The sequence below is a fragment of the Rhopalosiphum padi genome, chromosome 2, assembly GCF_020882245.1.
Source record: "Rhopalosiphum padi isolate XX-2018 chromosome 2, ASM2088224v1, whole genome shotgun sequence".
In the NCBI taxonomy this organism is placed as follows: Eukaryota; Metazoa; Arthropoda; class Insecta; order Hemiptera; family Aphididae; genus Rhopalosiphum; species Rhopalosiphum padi.
The window spans coordinates 91,929,299-91,956,831 of record NC_083598.1 but is presented as its reverse complement, the minus strand read 5'-3'; the positions used below and the strand labels follow the sequence as shown (position 1 = coordinate 91,956,831).

At 28.3% G+C, this 27,533-nt stretch overlaps 1 protein-coding gene across 1 annotated transcript in view; it reads left to right on the top strand.

The window, feature by feature from the left end:
* The window catches only part of LOC132919788 (uncharacterized), an 84,228-nt gene that overhangs the window by 25,582 nt on the left and 31,113 nt on the right, over positions 1-27,533 (top strand). The window contains exon 2 of the mRNA XM_060981635.1: positions 8,858-8,943. The gene's annotated coding sequence lies outside the window, so the exon portion shown is untranslated. The remainder of the gene's footprint in view (positions 1-8,857; positions 8,944-27,533) is intronic.

Below are 27,533 nucleotides of genomic sequence, written 5' to 3'. Positions count from 1 at the left end.
TCGACATTATAAATACGTGTGTGTATATTATTATGTGTTACTGTTTATGTATCAGCCACAGATGATGCATTTTATGCGTTTTATATAGGTTTACAACTATATTATGTATATAATATAGGTACTCGTCCGTTGGTATAAAAAAAACGGACATTTTTAAAGTAGTAAATAAAACATAAATTTACATAAAAAAAACATCGCAAATGCTTTATATTTAATAGGGCGTATGAATATAAATGTGTATATTTATATAATAATAATAAAAAGAATCATTAAATATTCCAAACCACTGCAGTAAATAATTAATGTTTTGATGAACTCGCGTTGTCGATGAAATTCTATTACGTCAGGAAAAACAACTATTATAATAGACGATCGATTATGAACTATTCTGAAGAAAAAAACTATACACAAATATTATGCAATAAATTCAGTCGACGCGACTATGCATTAATGTATTATTATAAAAGTGGAAAAAAATATCAATAATAAAATTTAAACGTGACGTCTATAAGGAAAGGCAATCGGGTAAAAAAGGGCACGTGATAGCAGAAAAAGGAAAATTATTTTACAATAATAATATACCTGAAAGTGTGCAGTTTTAGACAACGCAACCGTCTTCACATCACAATGATAAAATAATGATAATAATATGCGGATTACAGTAGACATCAAGACATCCGTATTTCATTATATATCATATATGTATGTGGTACAACTTTTTATTATTATAATTTGAAACAAATTGCTTAGGCTAAGTTAAAAATCATAACAACCGAAATGTATGTAAGAATTATTGATGTTCGAGTTGTTTGTGGCTTAAATAATAATTATAATACAAATAAATTATCATATGTATCATTATGTAAAAAAAAATAGACAAAGAAAATTTCATATAAAAATACGTTAATAGATAAAATATATGAAAATAACCAAGTAATTAGGTTTGAATTTGCTGACAAATTAGCTATAATATTTTAATAAAAATTAATTTTTGAAAATAGATAGGTATTAATATTATTATTATACATTTATAATATTTTTTTTATATATCTATACGATATAAAGAAGCATCCGATTTTTAACCACATATTACATTAAATATATTGTTAAATAACAATCCTAAATCTGGAAAAGTAGAAAGGGAAATTTTACAATTGTATTGAATAAAACAAAATTCAGACAGGCATTCAATAAAATAATTTTACGTAATTTTACTCAAATTTGAGTTTTGACATGCAATTTGGATGCAGTTATTTAACAATACTCTTAATGTACATTCGCTTTTACTAAAACATACAAACGTAAATTGCGCATAATGGCATAACGAAGAAAAGAATTGTAAATTTCGCCCAATACATTTTATTTATAAATTTGTGTGTTGTAAATTGCACTCAGCTGAGATATTATTTTTATGGAAGCCATTTAGTATTACTCAGTGGTTAGAGGACATCACAAGAAAGCGATTATCACTCTGTTTTCCAAAAATAATTTTTTGGTTTAGATAAAATAAATAAAAAATAGAATGAAATTTTTATTTTGGGTTTTAAAATTGTTAAGGCATGTTCATACTTAATAATGTAAATTTTAGATTGTAACTCTATTATTTTATAATATTACGGACATAATTTATTATAATTTTTGAGAATCAGTTAAATGATTGTGATTTACATTTTTTTTAGTAATATAATTGTTTTGTCCCATTGTTTTCAAAAATGCTTTACTCGTTTTTATACTACATCGCCACTTTGTTTCATCTGAATACAATTCATATTTTAATTTTGAACATTTATAATTTTCGTAGATTATAACCATATTTTCTTTCTGATTAAATCCAATACCTATATCCATGTTGTATTGTGGCGCACTACAAACAACTTACTAAAATATTACCTACGTATAAAGTCATTGATATCGTTAATATCATGAATTTATAACCATTACAGTAATCGACGTTCGGCTTTTATACCAAAAAATGAACAACAGTACCTATTTAAAATAGATGTAATAATTAATAGGTCACTTAGATACTACGAGCACAATTTATTATATCCATTTAAGAAACTGAAAAATAACGGGTGCAATTTACTATACTATTTTTACTACTCGCTCACTATGGGCGCAATTCACAATCGCCCGTAAAAACGTACCTCTTAAATGATATGTTTTTATTTATGAATGGTTTTATTCCTATTGAAATGTATAGGCGACGCCAAAATTTTCAACTGGATTTGCGCGTTTAACCACAGAATAAATGTATTAATCTTTTTTATTTTTCATTCTATGGTTTAACTGGTTTCCTCACGATGTTGCTATACTGACAATCATGAAAACGTTGATAAGTTATAAGTATAGTTTATTCGTTACAATATATAATAATTTAAGTTCTTGCCAGTTAGAACGAGGAAGACTGAGTGCAGATTTTTTCGAAAAACTGGCCAGGGTTAAGGGTACCTACTCACTCATATTTGTAATTAAATAAATGATTTAAGGGTATACTACGACCATTACGTGAATTCGGTTGTCTACGAGTTTTAGTACACGATTGATAAGTGATCGTATCATAAGTGTTATCGCAATAACGTAAAGCTGTTAGACAAAAGTGATAATTAATAAACTGACATTTTTACGTCGTATTTTCCAATACAACGTGATGGTCGATGCGTTAGAAATTGATATTTATTGTTGTATATGTAAACACTATGTTAATACAAAAACGCAGAGAAGATGAAACCAATTATTAATTGTGGTATTTTAATTTTATTTGTATTTATTCATTTTGTTTTTGCGATAGTATTTATCGTTTTTAAATACATTTTCTGTATCATTTCAAATTTGTAATAATAATGCACCATATGTATGATTCTATTATTAATGCTTATGTTATTTCAATGTTTTATTTTTGAGTGATACAATAAAATGATTTTTAATTTTAATTTCTTCTTTAAAATGTTTTATTACCCGCGAAAATATTAACTAAACTGAATAAATCTGAATTTTATTGAAGCAAGCGTTAAAGGGAAATCAAACTTTTAAATGTTTGCTTTATTAATATTATTATACAATGATAGATTGATAGTAAAACCTTAATGACTCGATATATTATACAATTATGATGATATTAAATAGTCAAGAAAAAAAATATATTTAATTTAAAAAGCGATAAAAATAGATGAATAAAAAAGTGTGTTTTTCGCAGTTTGCGACAGATATTTTGAACGTATCACAACCCCCGGGCCTCAAAATTCCTAAAACAACTATTTGCTGACTATACGCGCGTGTCATGACGATAATAATAATAATTTGACCCGTTGACGAAAGTCGATTTCGTGACGTTTCTAAACGTTAACGAGAGCCGACTAGGCTCCTCAGAGATCGTAATGCAATTACGTGTTGCCACGGTTATACTCAATACGTAGATAAAATAAATACATAAACGTGCGAATTTCGGCGTAGTACGTATTTTATAGAACGATCTCTAGTTTTTATTTTTCACCTTCCGAAGTAAACGGGATCAAAATTCAACACATTATATACCCATAAAACGCGCGGAATAAAATGCTAGGATATTATAATAGTACATAGTATACACAGTTAACGGACAGTATAATAATATGATATATTATTATACACTATATGGAATAGGCACGAGGAATCACTTATTTCGGTTTACGGTTTACCTTATTCCGTCCGTACAACGTCGATTGTTTGACTTTCTCTTCGTTTGGCTCACGCCTATATGTTCTTATTATACGTTGGATATCGCATCGTCAACGCAACGCACATTATAGATATAAACTGTTAGTGCAACGTCGGAATCCTTTTGTGCACTTATTATTATAATATATTACGTATGAAGCGTATGGCCGTGGAATTTTTCACGTACTTTAGGTCCGCGAGATGTACAATTATTTTTTTTTTTATCATCGTTTAGCCCTCCTCTCCACTTACCGTATATATTATTGGTAATATTAGATTATACACGTTGACATACTATTATCAATAATCATACATAATATAATATACAGTGTAATTTAATTATATTCTATTAATTTATACATTTGTACTCGTATACTATATACAGACGAAATAGTAATATCAAATAATCTAAAATTTAGTCACCTACATAATTAGGAATCTACGGAATACGGCGTTAGATCTAATCAAATATGATACGACATAAATTTTATATTTTATACTACGTATAAGGTATCCCCAGAACTAATTGTATGACCTTTTTATAAAAACAATTAAATAAACAGACTATAAGCAATTACAAATGGACTACTTATTACCTATATGATTAATTTCAGAACTATTATTTACAAATTGTACGTTTTAAAAACGTTTGTTTCGATTTTACGATAGACTTACGACATTAATTTCGTTGATACGCCGGTTACTTTGTTTGTAAATTTCACCTCAATGTTTAGCATAATTTATACTAAACACATTATAATATATATAATGTAGTTGATAAATATTTTAGCAACAATTACCTTTGGAAGTAGTATGTACTGTAAACCGAATTGTCTTCAAACCGTTTTAAGCGTCGCTTCGTGTGTGAACTTCCATAATCTATATAATTTAATAACAGAATTTAAACTATCTGTGATATGATATTCTAATAATGTAAATTTATTCTATTATGATTAACGAGTTATAATTTTTAGGTAACACGCAGTTATAGTTTGAGGAATAAAATAATTTAATCTATTTTTTTATTTTTTTTACTAAACAAAACCATACAAAAAATACGCATTTGACAGATGTAACTGTTTAAATAACCATAGAAGAAAAAAATCGTATTTGAAATTATTTCGATTAAATTGAGTATTGTTGCTAACATGTCACTCTTCCGTTGATAAAATAGGTAACTGTTGTTTTGTTGTTTATTTTTTATCGTCATTTGTAGTGGCTCGTGACTAGTGCGATTTTTACCAAAAAATATAACCTACCGTATACAATATATACTATGTAAAAATATATATATGAGTGTGCGTTACAATAAGGTTTATATAAGTTTTTTGTCTATTTCATAAAAAAAATAACTTGTTATTAAATTTTAATACGTAACGTATTCATTATGTTTTGCATAAAAACATGTTCATTATTTATGTTGACGATAAAAAAAATATAAACCTTAAATGTCAAATATATATATAGTTATATATATATCTATAATATATTAGTTGAAAAAAAATTAAACTCCTGGCAACCTAAAATCAAATTCATGTGTGTGTGCAACTATCTGAAAACAAATAACTTTATAAGTTATAAATTATAATACATAATATATTATGATTTTAGTAACGCACGAATGATATGGTTTTATTCAAAATATCGCATAATATAATTATATGATACCGAGTACAGCTATAATGTAGTTATTTCCATGTCAATATTAATAATTATTGTTGAAGAAACTATGCGACGCATGATTTATGTATTCTATTTTTAAATAGTTCAATTGTTTATTAATCTTCTTCTGCTATATAATATATAATTATATATTAACGATATGAAATCAAAACGTGAAAGTTTTGCTTGTATTATACTATATAGTCTAAAATAATACCATTCAGCTATGTTACGTGTAGGCACGTGCAATAAAAATTAAAACTGTGGATTATTTTGAAAAAAAAAATTACGATTTACAATTGGCAGATTTTAGAGGGTTGCAAACTATTTTTTTATTTAAAATATAATGCTGTTTTTACCGTTTAAAAATAAATCCTATGAATAATGTTATATAAAAAAAAAAAAAATGTATAAGTTGCTCTGATATATAGAAGGTTGCCATCATATGAATAAAAATATATGGAAGGTGTCCTAAATAAATTTGAATTCAATATTGTATACGAAAAAAGATGCTGAGCTGGGTCTGCAAAGTGCTAGTCTATATTTCTAAGCATGTAATTTATTATAATATAAATATATTATAATCATATACCTATTTGTATATTGCTACTAAAGTAGGTAATTTATTTTTTTATTAGTTATAATCTTATAATTAAGGTTTTTTCCAAAAAAAATTACATATTATAATACTACTGTTATCAATTGATATGTTTTATAAGTAATAATACATTTAAAAAAAAATTTTATTTTTCATAAATTTAAAATAACTAAAAATGCAAACAATTTCAATGCCTAAAAATAGTACAAAAAGGGTCAAAATATTTTTAAAATTATTATATAAATACATATTTGTATTTGTTGAAAAATTTAAGCTTTTACAGTTATTTGTTTTCAAATTATGATAAAAAATAAAACTTTGATTGGAAATTGATGTTGATCCCTATTTTATTTTTGGTTTTTCCAATTAACTTGATTTTATTGGGACCTTCCCTCTAAAACTAGATGACCATCTCTAACTAAAACCATTCACAAAGTTGAAAATTGAATCAATTTTAGTGCTCCAAAAGATTATGATAGACGAAAAACAACAACACGCACACATCATCGTAGAATTAATTACGATATATATAATTCATCATAGATATCATCTTTTTAAATAGTTATAAATATTATATTATAAAAATAAAATGTGTAATGATTGATCTTTTTTTTTGGGAAGGCATAACATTTTGTTTCACATAGCGCCAAAATATTAAATTTTGTCCTTCGATGCACCTTCATTGGGGGCAAATCTGCAACAACATAACATTATATTCACGCGTTACATAGTTCAACAGTTTAAAACACGTACGTTTCAGCCCATATGGTATACAGTGACGTTATTAACCATATATGGTTATAAAAATAATAAATATGTATTATTTAATATAAAATATATATTATTATATATAAGTTTAAATTAAAATGTGATTCAACTGAATTATAATATTATAACACAAATGCACGTAAACCGCATACCTAACATTAAGTTTGGTACAACACACATTTTTAGACAATTAAATGGTTATCAATATAAACCTTCTGTATATACTTGTACCTACCACAAACTTTTAACTAGCATGTGAAACGTACCCGTGAATAATAATTTATATACTTTTTAAGAGTTTCTGAATAAAACAATTTTATTTTCGTTTTACATAATTTTACATATTACTTAAAATAGTTTTTAATATGTACTTGATTTGTATTGAATAGTAATTTGTATTTTACACAATAATTTCAAATTAAATCAATTTATTTTTGTATAAGTGTTCATTTTAAAACATGTTATACTTGTAATAATGTAATTTTATAATTTATTTGTGAGAACAATTTATTATTATTCGGTTCCCTTTACATAAAATCTGATAAATAATATATTCATAGTAGAATTAATGAGATATTAAGAGGACGCGTAGTCGTACTCGTCATATTTTGTCTCCGTCTTAAACTCTTAACGTATAACATATTAAATATTGAAGAGATTATTTTACTCTATTATTATTTTGATGTTGGAGTGAATTTACCTATTATAGTAGGTAATAATATTACCATGGATTTTTGCAAGTGGTATATTAATTTTGAAGTAATTTAATGATAATTTTAAAATTTCAAACAAAATATAAATTTTAAAATTCCCATTACAGGATTAGCACACATGGTACAACGTCCTCTTAACAGAAATGTCTACTGCATATATGCAGAATGTACTTACAATATTCACTCAACTTGATGTTGGGTGTTCTCTCAGTTGATACAAATCATCTATTTTAAAAGTCTAAAACCAAACCATAATATTAAAATATATAATTCTACTTAATTAGTATATTAAACTTGTCTACACGACGGGTCTCCACTGACATACTATGTGTAGATAATATGTGGTTTTGTACGGAACTTATAAAGGTATGTGTTTATTTGATGTTTCCCTGTTGACCATTATGATAATGTATAAGTATATAGCTAGTAAAATAGGTGGGCAAACAGGTGGGTATCTACAGGGTGATTCACCGAGCATGTTAATCTCCATTTTATTGTTTTCATATTGTGTTCGAATTATAAAGTTTGGCATTTGAATAAATGCATATAAATTAAAATACGCGTATGTGTAAATACACATTTGGTAGATCACTATATATTTTGTACATTATACGTTTGGACAAACCATTTAAATTACAACACATGATACCACTCGTTATCAATCTTAATTCCCTCATGCAGAAGTGTATTGTTATTGTACCAATGTGTATTATGTATAATATGTACTAGGGAGTTGCGTTTAATACGTGATTGCGACAGAAAAAGAAAGAGCTTTACATTCTGTCAGAATATTATGGCGGACGACCATCGGCACGATTTAATATTCAAGGACGTTCCAGGAATAGCACTACGGTGGCACTTAATTTAAATTATTATTCCTCGATAAACCTATTACTTCAAAGTCCGAACGTCGTATACGAATGAATTTATTAAGCAAAAACGTAGAATGTATTTTATGTTATAAAACTTAGAATGTACTGTGGTATTATGCATTGGTCAAATGACATTCGTTTTGTGTGTTATTTTAACATCAGGAATTATTTACAAATTTAAACAACTATTATACAATAGGTTGACACGTCATAAAATTAGGTTTGTTTGATGTAGAAGTTATCGTATTTAACAACAACTGAAATCCACAGAATATTTATTCAAAATGTTAAATGACGAACTGGTACTTTAACAGAAAAAAAATCAAATATTTTAGATAAAATTCTAACCATCACAGGTATAATTTTATTACCGAGTTCAATAAACATAATATTATACATGCATATGTACGCGATTAATAAAACAGTTTAAACTATTATAATACACAGATTATAATAATAAAACGTTTATGTATTAGTTTATTTGACCGATTGATATAAACATTGACACAGTAATATATTTTTATTAAGTATTTCTTTATTTGTTTCAGGTGATGAAGTCTAATTTCTCTTGTGCGTATTTATGTATCCAGTTTCAAACTATCTAGTTTCCAATGGTTACAATTGTACTTTAGAGGTCAGTCAATATTTTTTTATTACACTACTGTATTATATTTAAATTACGTATATAATATATTATATATATATATATATATATTATGTGACGTTATAAATTTAATATAATTTGTACATATAACTGTTAATAAAGCAAGCCAACATTTTCATTATATTAATTCCTGTTTATTACTTTATCAATGCGGTATGGTCTGTCATTTGATTATCAACGAAATACATACTAACACATATAAAATACTCATAATATAAACATCAGGAAACTCATACACTGACGAAATGTTGCTATTTGCAATTACAATTGACCTTAAGGAAATGTGATTCAACTATATATTTTTATTACTCTTTTTTTCTATAAATAATAAAGAATAGGTAATGATTTGAACTAGTTTTTAATGTGACGTCTCTGTGTGCCGACAACCGGTTTGAAATGATAATTAAAAATAGAAAAAATCGCATTGCTAATCGGAATGGAAAAAAAATGTGATCTTCATTATTTTCTAAATTTCTCCAATTTTTCCTAAGCCAGCATTTTTTTTTTTTTTGTAATTAATTTATTTCGCTAAAATATTGTCTCCATATACGTTTTATTATATTATAGTCCCGCGCACGTCAATTTAACGAAGAATAGTGAAATTATCGTTTGACGAAGATTATAGATTATACCTATTGACGTTTTATCCGTAAGCGGTTTTACTGAATACGTGTTGTTCACGTATATAATATTTTGATATAATAATGACAATTTTTTTATTGTTGCAACAGTGATATTTGGCTACATTAAATAAACAGCTATTGTATTAAAATGTTTACAGCTTATATTTACGCGTATAGTTTCTGCAGTGTTAAGAGGATGTCAGTGCATTATTTGTTTTCTTTCTCTGACGCCCGACACAGTAAATTCGCATTCAATAGAACCAATCTTAGGTATTTAAAATTGTCAAACTCAAAGCTGAAAAGATGATTCGCGTTTATATATTAGCTAATTTTTATGTAAGCAATGAGTTGATACCTGTACAATTATTGCAATTTAAAATATTTATTATATATTATAGAAAAATTATAATATCGTAATTCGTAGATAAATATGCTGACGTATACAAACACAGATAATAGTCTCATATTTAAATTTGATAATAGGTCATAAAGCTAACAACACAAAGTCGGATCCGCAGAACGAGAATTTGCTATGTTGCACGTAGGTTAGAGAGAGTAAACAAATAATGCGTTCACATCTTCTTAAACTATATTATAGAGGAGGACTAACCTGTATTAGGTTAGGTATACTTAATTAGTGAGAATCGAGAAAAATATACCGTTGTCCCGTTCGGCATATTTGACAAGATAAAAAAACCTTAAAACCGTTGGATATAAGATAAAATAAAAAAATAAAAACTCAGACATTATAATGACATCGCATTGTTAAAACTAGATTTACTTTAATGGTAAATAAAAAAGAAATAGGCACGGTGTAGGCGTATATATATATATATATATATATATATTATACTGCAGTAAATAGTGGTCACGAATATTTCTATTACGATTTCGTGCTTATAATGCGTATGTGTATATTTTTGTATAGTGAAACCTCCGTAATATTATGGCGAACATCGACCAGCTCAAAAAGAATGTCCATTATCAAGAGTTTTACGTTATTTGGAGCTAGAGGTTTCATTGTTTGTTCATAGGCGTGTTACACTGTTAAGTGTATATAATAAAATATACGAAAGTGTAAAAGCATTGGTCACTTATTGTATATTATAATATTGTATTATGTATATATCATTCATATTACAATAATTGATAAAACAATTCCTTATACCTGAAATAAACAATAAAGACAATTGTATATTAAAAGAAATTCGTTTTATACTATTAATCAATAATAACAGTAAATCAAAAATTTTATTCATAATATTATATATAACTATTAATTAATAATATACGCACTGATTTTAAAATAGACACTTAAAAACATATAATTTGAAAGCACGCAGTTGGTATAATAAAGAGCTGCAGTAATTGAAATTTAAAACGTATTTAGTCGTGTAGATGGGGTTTAAAAAAAAGAGTACATAGTTATAAGAAACTGAATTATACCAATAGTTATTAAATACATTCTCTATTTTAATTTAAGAGATGATTAATAACCATGATTAAACTACTATTAGGAGGTTTCCTTTATAGTTATCCTATACTACTGCTGCTGCATTAAATAATGAGATAAGAACAAAATAATGCTACCCATTGAATATACATATATACATAACATATTGATTGACAACGAATATTATATTGTTCGAATTTATTATGTTTTCGACCAAATATAATAAAAAAATATTACAAACGAAATGTTGAAATTCTTATTTGTTCGTGTCCGATGTCAAGGAGAAATACTCTTATTTTGTGTTCATAGTCCATACTTATATATCATTCGGACCATGGTAAATAGAGAGCGGCATATCCCATGTACCTATATAAGTATATGTTGTATATGATATGTAACATTGTTTAGACCATCACTAAGCGTATGCAAGAAACTATAAATTAAACAATAGAACGCGAAATTGGCGTACGACTTGAAGGACTAGTGCACCCGTTTACGAACGCGAGTAGGAGCAGAAAAAAAAATTAGAACACAACTGTATAATATGATTGAAGGGCACCCTTTTATGGGAAAAACAGACGTGTTTAAAAAAACTGATGTTGACCGTAGTACGTATATAATAATATAAATAATAGTACTGTTCATTATAATAACTATTAGTGATAATTATTATTTTTCAGAGAAAACGAATTGCGCAAAAAAATTGTAGGTAGGTACCACTAGTTAGGCCCAATATGGATGACCGGTTTCGAAATTTACTTTTTCTAGTGCTGCGCACGTGTTTCACCGCCAGATCGACAAATCTACGCGATTTGTACGATTTGTCGTATTCGGGATGAAATAATATTGACGTGTCACAGAAGCATGACTGAAAACGAATTGGTTCGTTATTTCCACTCGGCTCCGTCGCAAATATTAGACGCGGTACGTACCTATTAGGAAGGTAGAAGCTGACGTTTACCTATGCTATGAATACAGAAAAAATTTACCGTACGTACCTTACTGTCGAGGCTGCAAAAAAAAAAAAAACAACAAAATTACCTCATGGGCGCTTATTTGTAAATTATTTTAATACGGTGCAGTATAATACAATACGCGTGTTCGGCATTATGTTCATATTATAATATTTGTTCAATGGTCTTCACAGTTTTTTCGGTACATTATAATATATTATCATTATATTTGTTGTTGTTAGAATTGGTTTTTTTTTTTTTAATCTTATCGGTAACCATTGTTGTTATGCTGTAATTTTATATTGTACTTACCTACCATGCAGCACACCGCTATAATAATATGTATATTATCCGTAAAAAAGAAAATGATTTATAAAATCTTATTGTAAAGGTTTAATGCCGTACGCTATAATATTATATTCACGACTAAATAAAAGAAATAGATTTCGAGAACGATAATAAAATTACAAGTCGTGTTATTGGCACGATTACTTTTTTTCATTTGTTATCAAACCAAATCACGTTTGATTTTTGTAAAATACGTAGAATTTTTTACAAATCCACGAGTGAGAGTGTCTTAATAATATATTATATTTTGCAAAAATTTCCAACTATTTATAGGTATGTGGCAATGGTGTATAACTATGTTATTGAACATGTTTTTACGGAAATTCACTGAAAAAAAAACTTAAATAAAATTATCTAAAAATTCATTAGACGACTGTTGATTATTAACCAGCGATAAGGTGCTGGTTTTACTCAATTTGTATTGCTACTTTCTTTTATCAGATTCTAAAATAGATGATAAAAAATTAAAAATATTATTAATTTATAGTACTTAAATAAGATTGGTTGATTAAAGTGAAGTACGAAAGTACGATATCAACTTATTTAATGGAATAATAAATGTAAAGATATATTTAATTACTATACCGACTTAAGCATTTATAACTTTATATTTTTTATCTAATTACATATATAATATATATGTATATATTTCACGTACATTATTAATTATATTATCACTCAGACTTTTTGTCAAAAACTGTATAAATATAAAAATAAATAAAATAGAAATTCGTGGTATAAAAACTTGCTTTCCTCGATTATAAATTAGGTAGTAATTACATTTAATCTGTAGGTGGAAAATCAATTTTTAAGATGTTAAATATCAAAGTTAGTGATATTTTAGAACCGAGCAAAAAATTACAAGATAATCAACTTATGTTAATTCGTACACGGAAAAATAATAAACTCGAATATTCAATAATTATACCTATATAATATTTACGTTTAAGTATAATGTACAGGGTGTTTCAAAAGTCTTCATCCGATTACAAATGTATATAGCTCGGCAATCGTTAGCCGCAGGTAAATTACCGGTATACTAATAGAAAGATAACTTAAAATAAACTTAGTTATCTTAACATTTGCCGAGCTATATAAATATGTAATCGGATGTAGACTTTTGATACATCCTGAATAGTTGACCTATACAACTTAATAAGTTACGTGTGATAAGTATTCCTAATGACATGCCTTTTGTATACTATAGTGGTAAACTAACAAAACATATTTTTTTTTTTTTAAAACGCGGAAGTCTGTGTCGAAAGCACCTCTCATTTGACCGATTCTTCGACAAGCTCCTTGTATATAATTTTCACTGTTACTCGCACTCGTACAGCATAATATATTGTACATATTACATTCATATAGATTTGTATATGGATAATACGCGCGATATAGTCACGAGAAGTTTTTGTTTGGTACACTATGATATTATATCACGATAACATCGCCACATCTGAGAGAAACTTTTGGATCATTAATAACATAACGTATATTTTTCTCCGGAATCACACAATATAATAATATTATATTATATACCATATTATCGACATAGACATATAATATTATATAAATGCAACTGTGTATATAATTGGAACGTGTTTGCATATATGTTATATACGACGAGTGTTCAAATGCAATAAAAGTAAAATCTACACAGCCAAGTTGTGAACCGATTAGAGGGGGGGATTGAGTTTCGATGAAAATTTCACCGAGTACAATAATAAAAAATTTTCGAGTAAACAAATAGAGCGTGTGCAGCAATAGTTCTTAAATTTTCCCGGTTTTTGCACTTAAGATTGACGATTCGCCTCACGACAGTATCTTCAAGTTCTTCAGTCCCTTGGATTTTCTCTGGCTAATAGAAGGGTTGAAGCTAAGAAGTCCCGATTAGGTCTTTTAAGACCCCTCTTGCCTCTTGTTAGAATAATGTAGATTTCCATCGAAGATCCATCGTTTTGTATGAATTAATCTACCTGTTTATACTGCAGTATGTGATCATAAATTATTAATTTGTTACACTTATATTGTTTACTTGTATGCGTTATTGAATTATTGTATATAATATATTATATAATTATAAGTTATATTTGTAATGTAATGTTTATAATTTTTGGCAGCATCCCGTATTTTAAAAAATTAATTAATAAATATAATAATATTAATAGATGATGTATATTGTATTTTTTGCTGCAGAATATCCACGATGACTGGTGACTATTCTCTTACGATTTACATTTGTGTTTGTACGTTTCAATAGTATCGCAATGTAATAATAATTAATAATAATTTGATTATCATTTAACTTGTGACCGGGTGAGAATAACAATCGATAATATAATAATATATATAGCAGCAGCAGGCGTGTGTGTACGCTTGAGAGGCGTGTGTGTTATTGCGCCATCGCCATCGTCCGCCGTGAACCGTTTATGCATTTTTCTTTTACTATTTATATCTGTAATACTATAACACTGAGGGGCCGCCAATGTCAGGATAATTATGGTAATAATAATATGACGACCGCGACGAGGAGGTCGATAAAGATGAAACTAAAAAAAATTATCCATTCATTGCAGTAGTCGATAGAACGCTGTACAGCCGGTATAACTACCCAAAAAAGACCACTCTCTCTTTCACCCGGTAATCATGAACTTGAAAAAGAAAGTGCGTGTAGATAGATCGCGCCCCAGAGGTGAGCGTTGCTGCCGCGGCGCCCAAAGGCATTTTGGGTATTTCACTTCGGTTCGACTGTCCGCCACGTAGGTATCTACCGTTACCACAGTGGTGCACTTACATTTTTATACATTAATATTTTAAACGCGTATGTACTGCATATCGCACACGCATTAATTATATGACTTGTGTATAATATTTCAAGTATACTGATTTTCACTATTTGCTATACGGTAAATAAATAATGATCCCGCCAACGATCCGCGTGCAATGCTTATTAGTTATTACTTATTATTATAGATATAAATTACGGTTCGGATGTTGAAGGTATATCGATATCGTATTATAAAAACTGAAAATATACTTAAAGTTATTTTACCTACTGACTATTAGATTTTAAATTATATAATACGTAATAACAAGTACACACAGTGTAAAAATAAATTAAATAAATATTTTAAGATTTGATTTTTTGAGCTATATATGACTTATCGTATACATTTCAAACTAAAATAATGTTGATATTTTTATTTAAATCTCTAGATATTTCTACACAAAATTACTTTTGTAAAATTAATGTTTTTTTAATAGCGATATCCAGTATACATACATTGATTAATTTTTTTCGATGTTTCCTAGTTTCCAAACAATAAAATCAATCTAGACCACCATACAAAATATATAATGTATATTTTATAAAAAAAATAAACGCCTACAACCTCAAAACTTTATTAATTTACAGACGATTGTATATTGATGGCTTAGAGTATAATACACAGTGACATAGTTTTATAAAATGGTCCATTGAAATAAGTATTGATTATTATTATCTTTATTTTTGAATACTTACTCCATATTGTGTGGTTGATTTATTGTTTAATTTTTTGTAGTATTTAATAAATGAAAAAAAGCTAAATAAAATAAAAATTTCACTTGAATGTTCATGACCATCACATATTATATGTATGGTATTATACCTATATGTGCAGTGTGTACAATAATATAGCGGGAGCGACTGCAGATTAAAAGTTTTTGAAATTTCTTGATATAACGGAAAGAACGGGTTTTGAACGTTTTAACACATCTACAGCATGAGCTGAACCGCGGGCATTATGGTATATAGGTATACTTTATTGATGTATGGTAGCCCGTAGGCCCCGCGGTTGTGGACCTTTCGCTTTCTATCGGTTTTGGCACCGTAGGTGCATGCGTACGTATAATCAGAGAGATTTATAATAATTATATTAACCGTTCACGTCGCTTTGTTTACAGCGGGCTATTATGTGAATTTACCGATACATGTGAAGATTTTAATGGCCGAAAATTAAGACAGATTAACGGTTTATCTTAACATACACTTCGAACGATTATCTTTTCGATATATATACACGCCGTCGCACGTAAAGATGAAAAAAAAATAAAATGCGCAGACTCGGCTAAGCATAATTTAATTCAGTCACCTGTGTGAAGTGATATGCACCTATATTACACTTTTAACGAACAATAATTATTATGACCAATTAATCACACGTAAATTCGATAACGCAATGTTCCATTATTTATTGAAATATACTGCTATAGAGTGTGTATTATAAGTTATAGCAATACACGACTGCGAAGATTGATTTGTTTTTTCAGTAACATCAATTTCAACTATACATAATATACTGATTTATAGTATGATACCTCTATAATATATTAACTATAGTATATAAATACGCTTTTGTGTGATATACAATTGCAAGTACTGTAGTGAAAACAATTAAAACAATTATTAATTATTATAATCATTGAAAATTATAAAATATACAAGTAAATAATACTTATTCTTTATACGAGTACATACAAAATAGTTAAGTAATTTTTTGACTATGAATTTAATAGAAAATGAAGCAAAAAACAAAACCTTGGACTTTTTCACACCTTAAAACGATTAACAACAAAACAATAATATTACACAACGTAAAATATTTAAAATGCATATAATGATAAGTTGTAATTATTATTTTTGTGAAAACAGTATTAAAATAAAACGGTTACAATTAAAAACAAAAGCGAAATTGTTTTAACAAAGTTAAAACGCAAAGACTGGTGTAAACACTAATAGAAATTATTCATAACAAATGAATGTTATACATAGAAAGTCATGATTGTTCGAACTGTTCACAAGTCCGGTGAAGTAGGTACACGTTTATTTTCTATAAAACAATTTTGAAAAACGTCATTATTTTAGAATTATTACTTAGATACAGACTTGAGCTTCAACAATAAATAATATAATTATATAGGTATTTATTGATGAAGAATTTCTTATTATTAAGAGATATATAATTACTTTGTTTTAAATCAAATCCTTGTCAGCTGTGGCTGTTTGTTTCACATACAATTACATATTTTTCATTTCCACCAACCGAAACCAATTTTTGTTGGATTAAGCATAAAATATAATACATTATTATCTATAATATAAATGCACACAATTTTTAACATTTGACGAAATGATGAAATTCTTATGAATGTATAGGTGGTGTATTTTTTCATTTGTTACACTCAAATTTCTATTCAGAAAACCTAAATGATTGTAAATGCTACACCTGGTACCCAATTCTTAAACATAACATAATCGATTTCGTCTATTTCTCAAACCACAGGTATAGATTGTTATTTACAAGTAAATTAAACACGTGTATATACGACCAAACATAAAAAAAAAAATGATTAGTTTATGACACGCATCGTCCGATTAGAAATCGCCCAGTAAACATTATAGAGCGTCATTCACAATGGCGATTTATGATAATAAATATAATATATTGAATTGAATTTAGTTGATAGTGGCACTGATGAGATTATAGACATAAATTAATCCTCAGATAATAAAATGTTAAATTTGAAAGAAATTAGATCAATAAATATTTTCAACAATAATCGTTTATTGATATAAATGACAATTGTTCATAATGGCACAGCATGCAACATTATGGTCTAAATGGTCCTAAAATAAAAAAAAGCGGATGTGAGTGGTAGATGGATGCTCGCGTTACATTTTTTTTGTATACTTTAATTTATACGCTATAAAGTATTATAAAAGGTACAAGCTACAATAATGTTTAACGATAAAAATATAAAATAAACATTTTGTTTTGTCTATATAGACAATACCATTGGTTTTTCATAATAGATAGTTAATGATTTGCATTTGATAGACAAAATACATAATATTTGCAGTGTTAAGCGCGTATAATGCAGGTGAAACATAAAATAAATTAACCGTTGCATTCTAGAAAAAGCTTATAATTATTATTCCTCTTATTAGGAAAACGTCTTACTGGTTCGTAGTAAACATATCGATATTATATCGCGTCGGAAAAGTGTTTTGAAATCAATTGGTTATGGCACGATTATTCATGAGTCATGAAACACGCATTGTGTGCTCTATATAAAACGTACATAATATTATTATTATAAATAATGATCATGATAAAAGTCCATTAGTCGAGAGTTTGTTTGATTCGACTCTCGTTTATTAATAATGACTACCGTTTTGTACCTATACACTACAACTACAGTACGCGTATTCATATAATAAAATAAACTTGACTATGAAATAATCTCTGGGAAATGCATACAACATATATATTATGTACGAAGAAAGTTTTATTGAAAGAATCGTTATTCTATTGTGTATCGATTACATATGCGTAATTGCGTGCGTATATGCTTTGATTCATCCGAGGCGACTAATGATACACTCTCTCAATACGCATACAATAATAATTATATTAGGTATATGTGTCCGCCATCGCCAGCCACTCTAACCTTACTGGTTATATTGTCCGCGTTTCCTGACAAATGGTACCGTGATATAATTAACAACCGCGGTTCATGGTATACGCGCCATCAAAGTCTTGCAACCGTACAAATGCACAATACACACACATAAAGGTGTATGTGAAGAAATATAAAATTCATCGTATAAGAGTTTAATGATGTGAAAATCAAAGGTCTTTAAGCTATTAAAAATGCAAGTCAACAGAATTGTACGCCTACCTAAACGGGATAATCTATTTAACGTAATAAGACACTCATTATTTCAGAAAACATTAGCTTTGTAAAAATATTTTCTCCATATAATTTCAAGCTATAACAAAATAACATTTTTTGAAAATAATTTATTTTTTTTTTAAGTTAGTTGCTATTTCAAATCAAAACATATATTTTTAATTTCATATTTCGAAGATTAATATTATTCAAAGTTTTTCGATTTATAAAAAATCAAATTTCGAACAAGTATTTTATTAATATTATAATTATTTAAAGACTAACATTTTGTAAAACAAAAATTAAAACATTTTCAAAAATGTTAATAGTATTTAAAATAACGAGTTTTTTACGTATTACGTTAAAATATAATCCAGTAATAAGTGTAGTAAAGGTCCGTATTAGCAGCATTTATAATAATATTTTATAATAATATTTCATAAATTTAATTTTTAATATAGCTGCAGTGCGCGATGATTTCCTCAACCGTTCTTAGGAACGAAAATTAAACACCTTATTAAAAATGTCTACTACCTATTTATAATGTTGAAGTAAAATTTGTTTTAACATCTTTATTTTGACGTCTTAAACACTCTTACGTGACATATAACGCATGTGCGTGAACATTATAGAGTAGATATATCTATACTTATATTTCGCGCCAGAAAATATCGTTTACCATCGATCTCTTGTTTCACTGCACAACCATTGAGTTTCTGTATAATATTATAATACTTATATCCTAGAACCCACAAATCCGTGATTGGTCAGAGAAAAAGCGTTTAAACTTGTACCATGGGTGGTATTGAGCAATAATATTCGTGTAGCCACATGGTTTCCGTGGCTTAGTTCTATCACGCGAAATTTCACACGAACCGCAATTTACGCGCGTTTAATATCGGCATTTATCTGTGTAATATACTACAAAGTCTTCGACTCATCGTTTAAGAAAATTTTCGCGCGTGTGTGTGTGTGTGTGTAAAATTAACCCGCAATCGTTCGGTTCGTATTCGATACAATAATTATAATGTACTGAGCGCCACTATATAATATAATATATTATTATTATAAACGTATGTATAGGAACACCTATATGCATGTACAGGCGTATGCCGTAAATTATTATAATAACGTAAACGGAAAGCAAAACGATAGCGTATGTGATTTCTAATATAGAATTATTTTATTTCGACGGCAGCATTTCGATAATTATTATTGCTCAGACGCGGCAACACAAACGATGATCGATAAACTCGCTGGTCCGCGGCCGTGTAGATTACTTGTAGAACTAATCTAAGAGGGGCACCATTTCAGTTTAATACGAGAGGGTGCAAACATCTTACTAGGCCACTATCAATCGTCCAGTTTAATTATTGTTAAAAAAAAATTCCCATATTTTTATTAAAGCATTTTATTTTTGAAATTAAACATAGTTATATTATATATACACAAGTAAAACTGGAATAAATTCAAACCATGTTTACTGTTTACAATATACATGACAAAGAATCTAAAGAATTTGCATAAATGAACTAGAAAAAATTACAAATACCTACATATACCTATCGATAGGAATAAAAAAAATGAAAATAGTGACAAAGCAGAATCAAAAACTAAGAGAAATGAAAAACAACAGACAAATGACTCACAAATAACAACTGTAGAAAATACGAGTCAGTATATTAAACAGATTAAGAATCGGCAATACAAAATTAACTCTAGGTCTTTTAATGACTAAAGAAGATCTTCCAATATATATTGTGTAATTCAACTTACTATAAAATAAAATAAATTTTAACAGAAAGACGCCGACACGAAATCGAAATACGATAAGCAAATAATTTATCAGATAATCTTCACAAAACTCTGAAGCAACTAACAAAACATGGGCGTAGCTAGAATTTCAATCAGGTTGGGGGCAGTGGCATAGCCAATTTTAAATCATTAAAACTCAATTTATAAAGTGTAAGAAATATAATTTAGTTTGAAATGCAAGGGGAGGGCATTTGCCCCCTTTCCCCACCCTCGCTACGCCAATGTAACAAAATATAAACATTTTTAAAATACAAAGGTTTATACAAGTTTATACAGACATTATAAATAAAATAAATTGAAAACAAATTTTTAACTTGATACATTATATTATTATAACATGATGTTGAAGCGTAATGATCAATGAAAAAAAGTATATACTATAAAGATTAGGTAGGAAATAATATATACTGGTAACTTACAAGTGGTAAGTATTAATGGAGGTTTTAACCTCTATTATAGGTAATTATGGATGAAAATTGCAAGAGGATGCAAGTACACACCTTGATCACCCCCCTGACCACCATTTGGCACTGAAAACCGATTGCGAAAAATGTACGGTATAGGAGTGTGTATATAAATCGGAAAATTCAATACTCGAGGTGGTGAATGTTTGTATCCATGTCCACGATCCAAATCACGCGGGGCATGAGCACTTATAAAATAAACCACAGCGTACGGCTGTTGACTCTCATATATATGTAATACATCAATTTTCGGTTGCTCTAAAGTCTACACGGAATAAACAACGTATATATTACTACCTATAGTACCTATTATATATTTTTATAATATTATATTACATTAAATATAAACATATTATAATATGTACGTGGACGGCAGCATGTGCATTAAAATATATATATATACGATGTGCAAACGACAATAATATGAACATATTACATTAGGTACATATCTATATTATTAGTTATTATATTACCCTCTGGCTGTGTAATGCTATTTAAATTAGCTTGCGAGTTGATACATATATTGTATATATATATATATGTGTGTGTGGGTGTGTGCGCATAGTGTGTTCATAAGTATGTTGTTCAAAATTTGTATAATCAGTGATCGAATGGCGCAGACTTTTAAAACCAATCGATTATACAGCAAACCATTCAGACGGGTCAAGGTTCACCATATAAGTATATTATGTATGCGATCGATTTAAAAAAATTGTTTTCATCGTTTAGAACAGAATATAATACATAGTAATATATAATGGTCTATTATTAATTCTGACCTTTGGATAAATGTGTTTGGACTGACACGTGATGACTGCTCGTAAAATGGGATATAGCTTAACAGAAGCAACATATTCTCATAAAAATCTTATACTAAAAATGTGACTTTTTCACTTTGCATCTATTATTTAAAATTAAAAACTTTTTGTTCAATATTAAATATTTGTACGCCAAAATGTTTATAAAAATATTTCACTTTTTATGATGGAATTTATTAAAATATGTAGAATATACAGATTACTGTATAAAACCTGATAACAAAACTATAAATATACGCACAAAATTGAAAATATGTAAACTAAAAATAATTTTAACCAGGTCAAAACAAAGTTTTTTAAAATTTAAATAATTTTTACTTATGGGCCAACATACAAGAATACTTAGAATCGAACAGTAAAATTATGCGTAGGCGTATGTAATAAATTCTATATTATCTGATCTTATATATTAAGGTTTACTTTAGTAAAGGGGTGTATAGGGTTATTATTTTGAAAATTAACAAATACCATTTAATATATTTTACAGTATAATAATATAATATATAGAGATGATGTGATTGAAATTATATATGTTTATTTTATTCTAACTATTAATTAAGTCAACTGCACTTTTAGTATACCATATACCATATACTGCCCAATTGAGGACTAACTACCTGTTGGAATAATGCCCACAGTGGCATAGTTCATACCAAATATAATTTAGAAGTAGACATTATGTTATATCCTGAGTGCGCTCCGTTTTTAATATTTATCTTTTCTATAGCCCAAGTGTGTCCTCGGTCCACAGCTATAGGTATTTATTTCAGATACAGATTTGACGATCAAATATTGTGGTTCAAATCTACAACTATAATACTTTATAGGTAATTATTTTTTACAGCTATGATTGTGAAGCACTGGAAACGGTGGGTCATGAATAAGAATCATAAAATATTTTTGGGGTGTAAGCCAGTTCACCTCTTCGTGGTGCACCCATGCTAGGTAACTCTAAATATACTCAAAAATATAACCTTTTTTCGGGACGCACTCGGGTTATTTCGGACGCACTAGGAACATTAAAAAAAATGTAATTTCAGGGCGCACTCGGGGAACTCCCATATATAATATTATTCGATGTACAATAATGAATAATGATATCGTATATATGGCGAACGTGTAATCGATAATTCATATAGGTAATGTACATCATATATGATATTATGTTCGCAGAAAATATGATGTCCGCGCGAGGACCACTGCACCATTAATATTATAATATATTACAGAGAAAAAATAAGTTTAACCTTTGTAGGATAGACAGGATAATATTATAGGTTTAAATAAAATACAATATATATGTGAGCCAATCGCACATTATTATCCAGCGAAAAAATATATCCTTATACATAAAAATTTGGTGTACGACGGGTATGTTCGTCATGCACTCCGAAACTATTTAACCGATTTTGATGAAATTATGATTAATGATTAATGTTAATGTTAACCAAATCATTTTGGTCTCCATCATAAGATGGGATAGTTTTTATCCCGATTAATGACGTCAAATAAATTGATTATTTTTAACGAGTAATACATAATCAGTTGATCGATAGATAAAATGCACGCTGGACGAGACAGTTATGTTAAGTAGATATGTCGGAAATACCATCTATATACACCAAATCAGAAAACCAAAAATATTATTAATCCTCACGCCAAATGTTAGGATTAAGCAACCAGATTTAACACGGATATACATTTTGTACGGGCAACGAAGTGCTCGGGGTTAAGCTAGTATACATATATATATATATATATATATATATATATGTAGTATGCTATAGTATGAAGTATATAAATATACTTATTATGTACGAAGGTGCTCATCGCGATGTTGACTAAAGCGCCCAGTTACGATAATTGAATACATATATTATTATTGTGCTTTAGTGGACGATTTTATTTAAATTTCATCTAGTTCGTTTCATTGGTTTACACTTGAAGTATGCGTAGGTTGTCAGTACCTATACGTGTGTTATTCAAGTACAATATTGCAAACGTCAATGACTATTGTCGAGTCGCTGACGAAAGCGTTGTATTTACTGTTGCAGACGATGTACAGCGTATAAACGGCGGTTAAAATATACGACCGCGAGTACATTATACATACATCGTAGAAAGCCAATAAAAAACGGCTCACCAGAGTCTTACGAAATTGTGTTTTGGATTTTTAAATGGGATTTCTCTCGCGTGTATATGTGTGCCCAAGTGTCCAGCCCATTTACTACGCGTATAAACAGTAGATGCTGCAGCAGTAAACGCCGCCGACGATGATCCGTCGATATTGAGCACACCGCACGCGACGAACGTCTATTTATTATAGCATGACGCATCTAATATGTCGTATAGTACCTATTGTATTTCCGTATAAAGGAGGGAAAACAAAATTAACAAAACGCATAAATCGTAAGACACAAAAGCGCGCATTATCATACGTGTTTGTCTCGTATACGATTCGAAGTACTGCATATAAAATGTACGCAGAAATAATGTGGCAGCATGGCCGCATGGGTACATTATAAAGTGGAATTTTTTCATATGCTAAAAAAATGCAAACGCGACGAAAATAAAAATAAATGTGTATTACAAAAAAGGAGACGACGTTTCTCACGTTAAGTGTACATGTGTACTAAATATACTGTATAGGTATGTCGCCGCGGTACTGCACCGTTATATATTTTGAAAATCGACCAGCCTATTTTACTTTGTACTATACATCAGTAGATAAGTAAGGCTTGAGGATTTGATTTGTTTTATCTAGTTGTTGGTGTTATTATTACCGTTAATAATAAAAAAAATAGTCCCACGATTAAAACACTATTTAAAATGTATAATATGCTTATAAAATAATGAACGTTGAAAGATTAATATTTGTGCATAATAATTTCGTGACTTTAAATAGGTAAAGACTTACCCTGGGAACGTTCAAGACAAAATATGAATCGAAATTCGAATAGAGTATATAGTATATCATAATTATTATAATAAACACTATATATGCGCGATATACTTACATAAAATTATCAAAAATAAAATGTGATAGGCTTATACTGTGGGTTAGTGGCACACACACACACACACACACACACACACACACACACATATATAGTTATTGAAGTGTCTTTTAGTTTTTTTCATTATTGCATTATTCTTATTGTTTCAATTTTATGGTTAACATATTTTGGGCGAAAGTCTATCATCCTGCAGCAGGTGAACAACTGTTGTATATGACTACTTGCAGCAGGCGTGCCGTCCTCCAACTGTTGAGTGGTTCATTGTTGGTGCCGAACCACTTAAAAATATAAAAACAGATTTTCAGCCATTGAATTCAACCATATGCACACACACTCATATTTAATATTAATATACATATATAATGTACATATACATTTGTCGATTCAGCTAGAGGACCTACTAACCGCGGTAACGTACATTCCAACCACAAGTAGATGAAGATTCCTTGACCCCCATGGATTAAAATATATACATGGGCGTAATGAGTATATTTGTTGTCGAGAACTGAGAAAATACATAGGTAATCGTAATTTATAATACTGTATACTCAAATTAGAAAGGGTTCAAGACCGATATAAGACCACGCGCGCTTGCTTATGAGATTTTTCAAACCGTATTCAATGATAAAATATATATGAGATGAACCAAGTACCTACTAGGTATGTGTCAGTAGATGACTGTATTACGATAGTTACAAGTCGGCAAGTAGTGGGGACGAAATCAAACGTTAAATTTGTTATCAATATAATAAAATGGATTGTTTTCACAAAATACAATATTTAAATTTGGTGTACCTATATGATATTATGTTTTATGTACCTATCTAAAATTTGAAAAAAATAATGTGAACATTTATTTTTTGTCAATTAATACGCAAAGTCGATAAAGTTTTCGTGAAATAGCTTAATTAGATTTTTAACTAAGAATTTACATTTTTAATTCCTAAAACAACATAAAATACCTACCTTCTACCCACATAATATATTAATATTGTCGAGGTAATGAAACGTACATACATTCCGACGATACCTATAATATTAGATTACTGAAAAAGTATGCAGACTGTCGTTGAACTCTGTTTCTTGTAATATTCGTGATGTCGACAGTTCACCGCAGCATTCTAAAACCCGATCCTCTTATATCAATACACGTAACCATAATAATATATAATAATGCATATAGGTAAAATTGCTTATTAAATAGTATTACAGAATATGAATATCCGATATAATATATTTTAATGGCGATAATAAAATACCACTGGAGGTAGGTTAATCTATTATGCGACGCACTGTAAAAATGATAATAAAGAAACAGTTTTTTTTCCGGAAACGATACCTTATTAAAGAAGAAAAACTATTAAAGTAATTGAACGTTATTTAATTTGAATTACAGTAAACGCTGCAGAAATACTATACTATATATTATAAAATATAAAGTAATAGGATTTTTTTCTTTTAATAGGAAATATATATACATATATGAGTATACTCTTACATCATAGTTTAAACTATGTGAGATTTTATCCGAATAATATATATATATTTACATAATAATGTAATAATATATTTGTTTGTAATTCACCGAACTATTTTTTTTAACATCTGACGTTAAGAAGTTTAAGCTTACACGCTCAGTCATCCGCATAATTTGTAGGCACTACAGATGTTACGTGTATTGATTTATATGCATATTATATGCTTATAATATATTATAATTGTTCGTTTCAGCGTGTGATCTTAGCTAATATTTTATTATACGACACTATATCGAGAAAACAATAATAAAACAATAACGTTTTATTTCTAAATATTACTCGAGGTAATAAAATAATCACATTTTTAATAACTTAGATATATACCTAATATAATTGATACCGCTACGACGTAATATTTTTTAATAAAAACGTACATAGAAATCATTTTATAGCTCACGAACAATATTCGATTGACAAAATAACATTGATTAAAAAAAATCAAAAAATTTCACAGTATATTACAATCACCTATAGGTAATTTAAAACTCAAAGCTATAGACATAATATCATATATGTGTGTGTGCATAAAAAATTATTTCATCAACTACGAAATAGATAATACCTCGTGAAAGGGCATCTTAAAAACGATGATTGGTTATTAGATTTCAATAGAATATTAGAATTGTTCGTTTTTATTGTTATATCTATTATTTAGTTATTAAATTTTATTTTTGGCGTTTTTAAAGACTTATTAAAACAAATATGATAAGTTATAACCAATTAAAATAGTATAGATTGCATAGTAGTTCTTAAATAACACACATTTTGTAAATGATATTCAAAGGTATATCAAAGCTAATACCTCAGTATATTATAT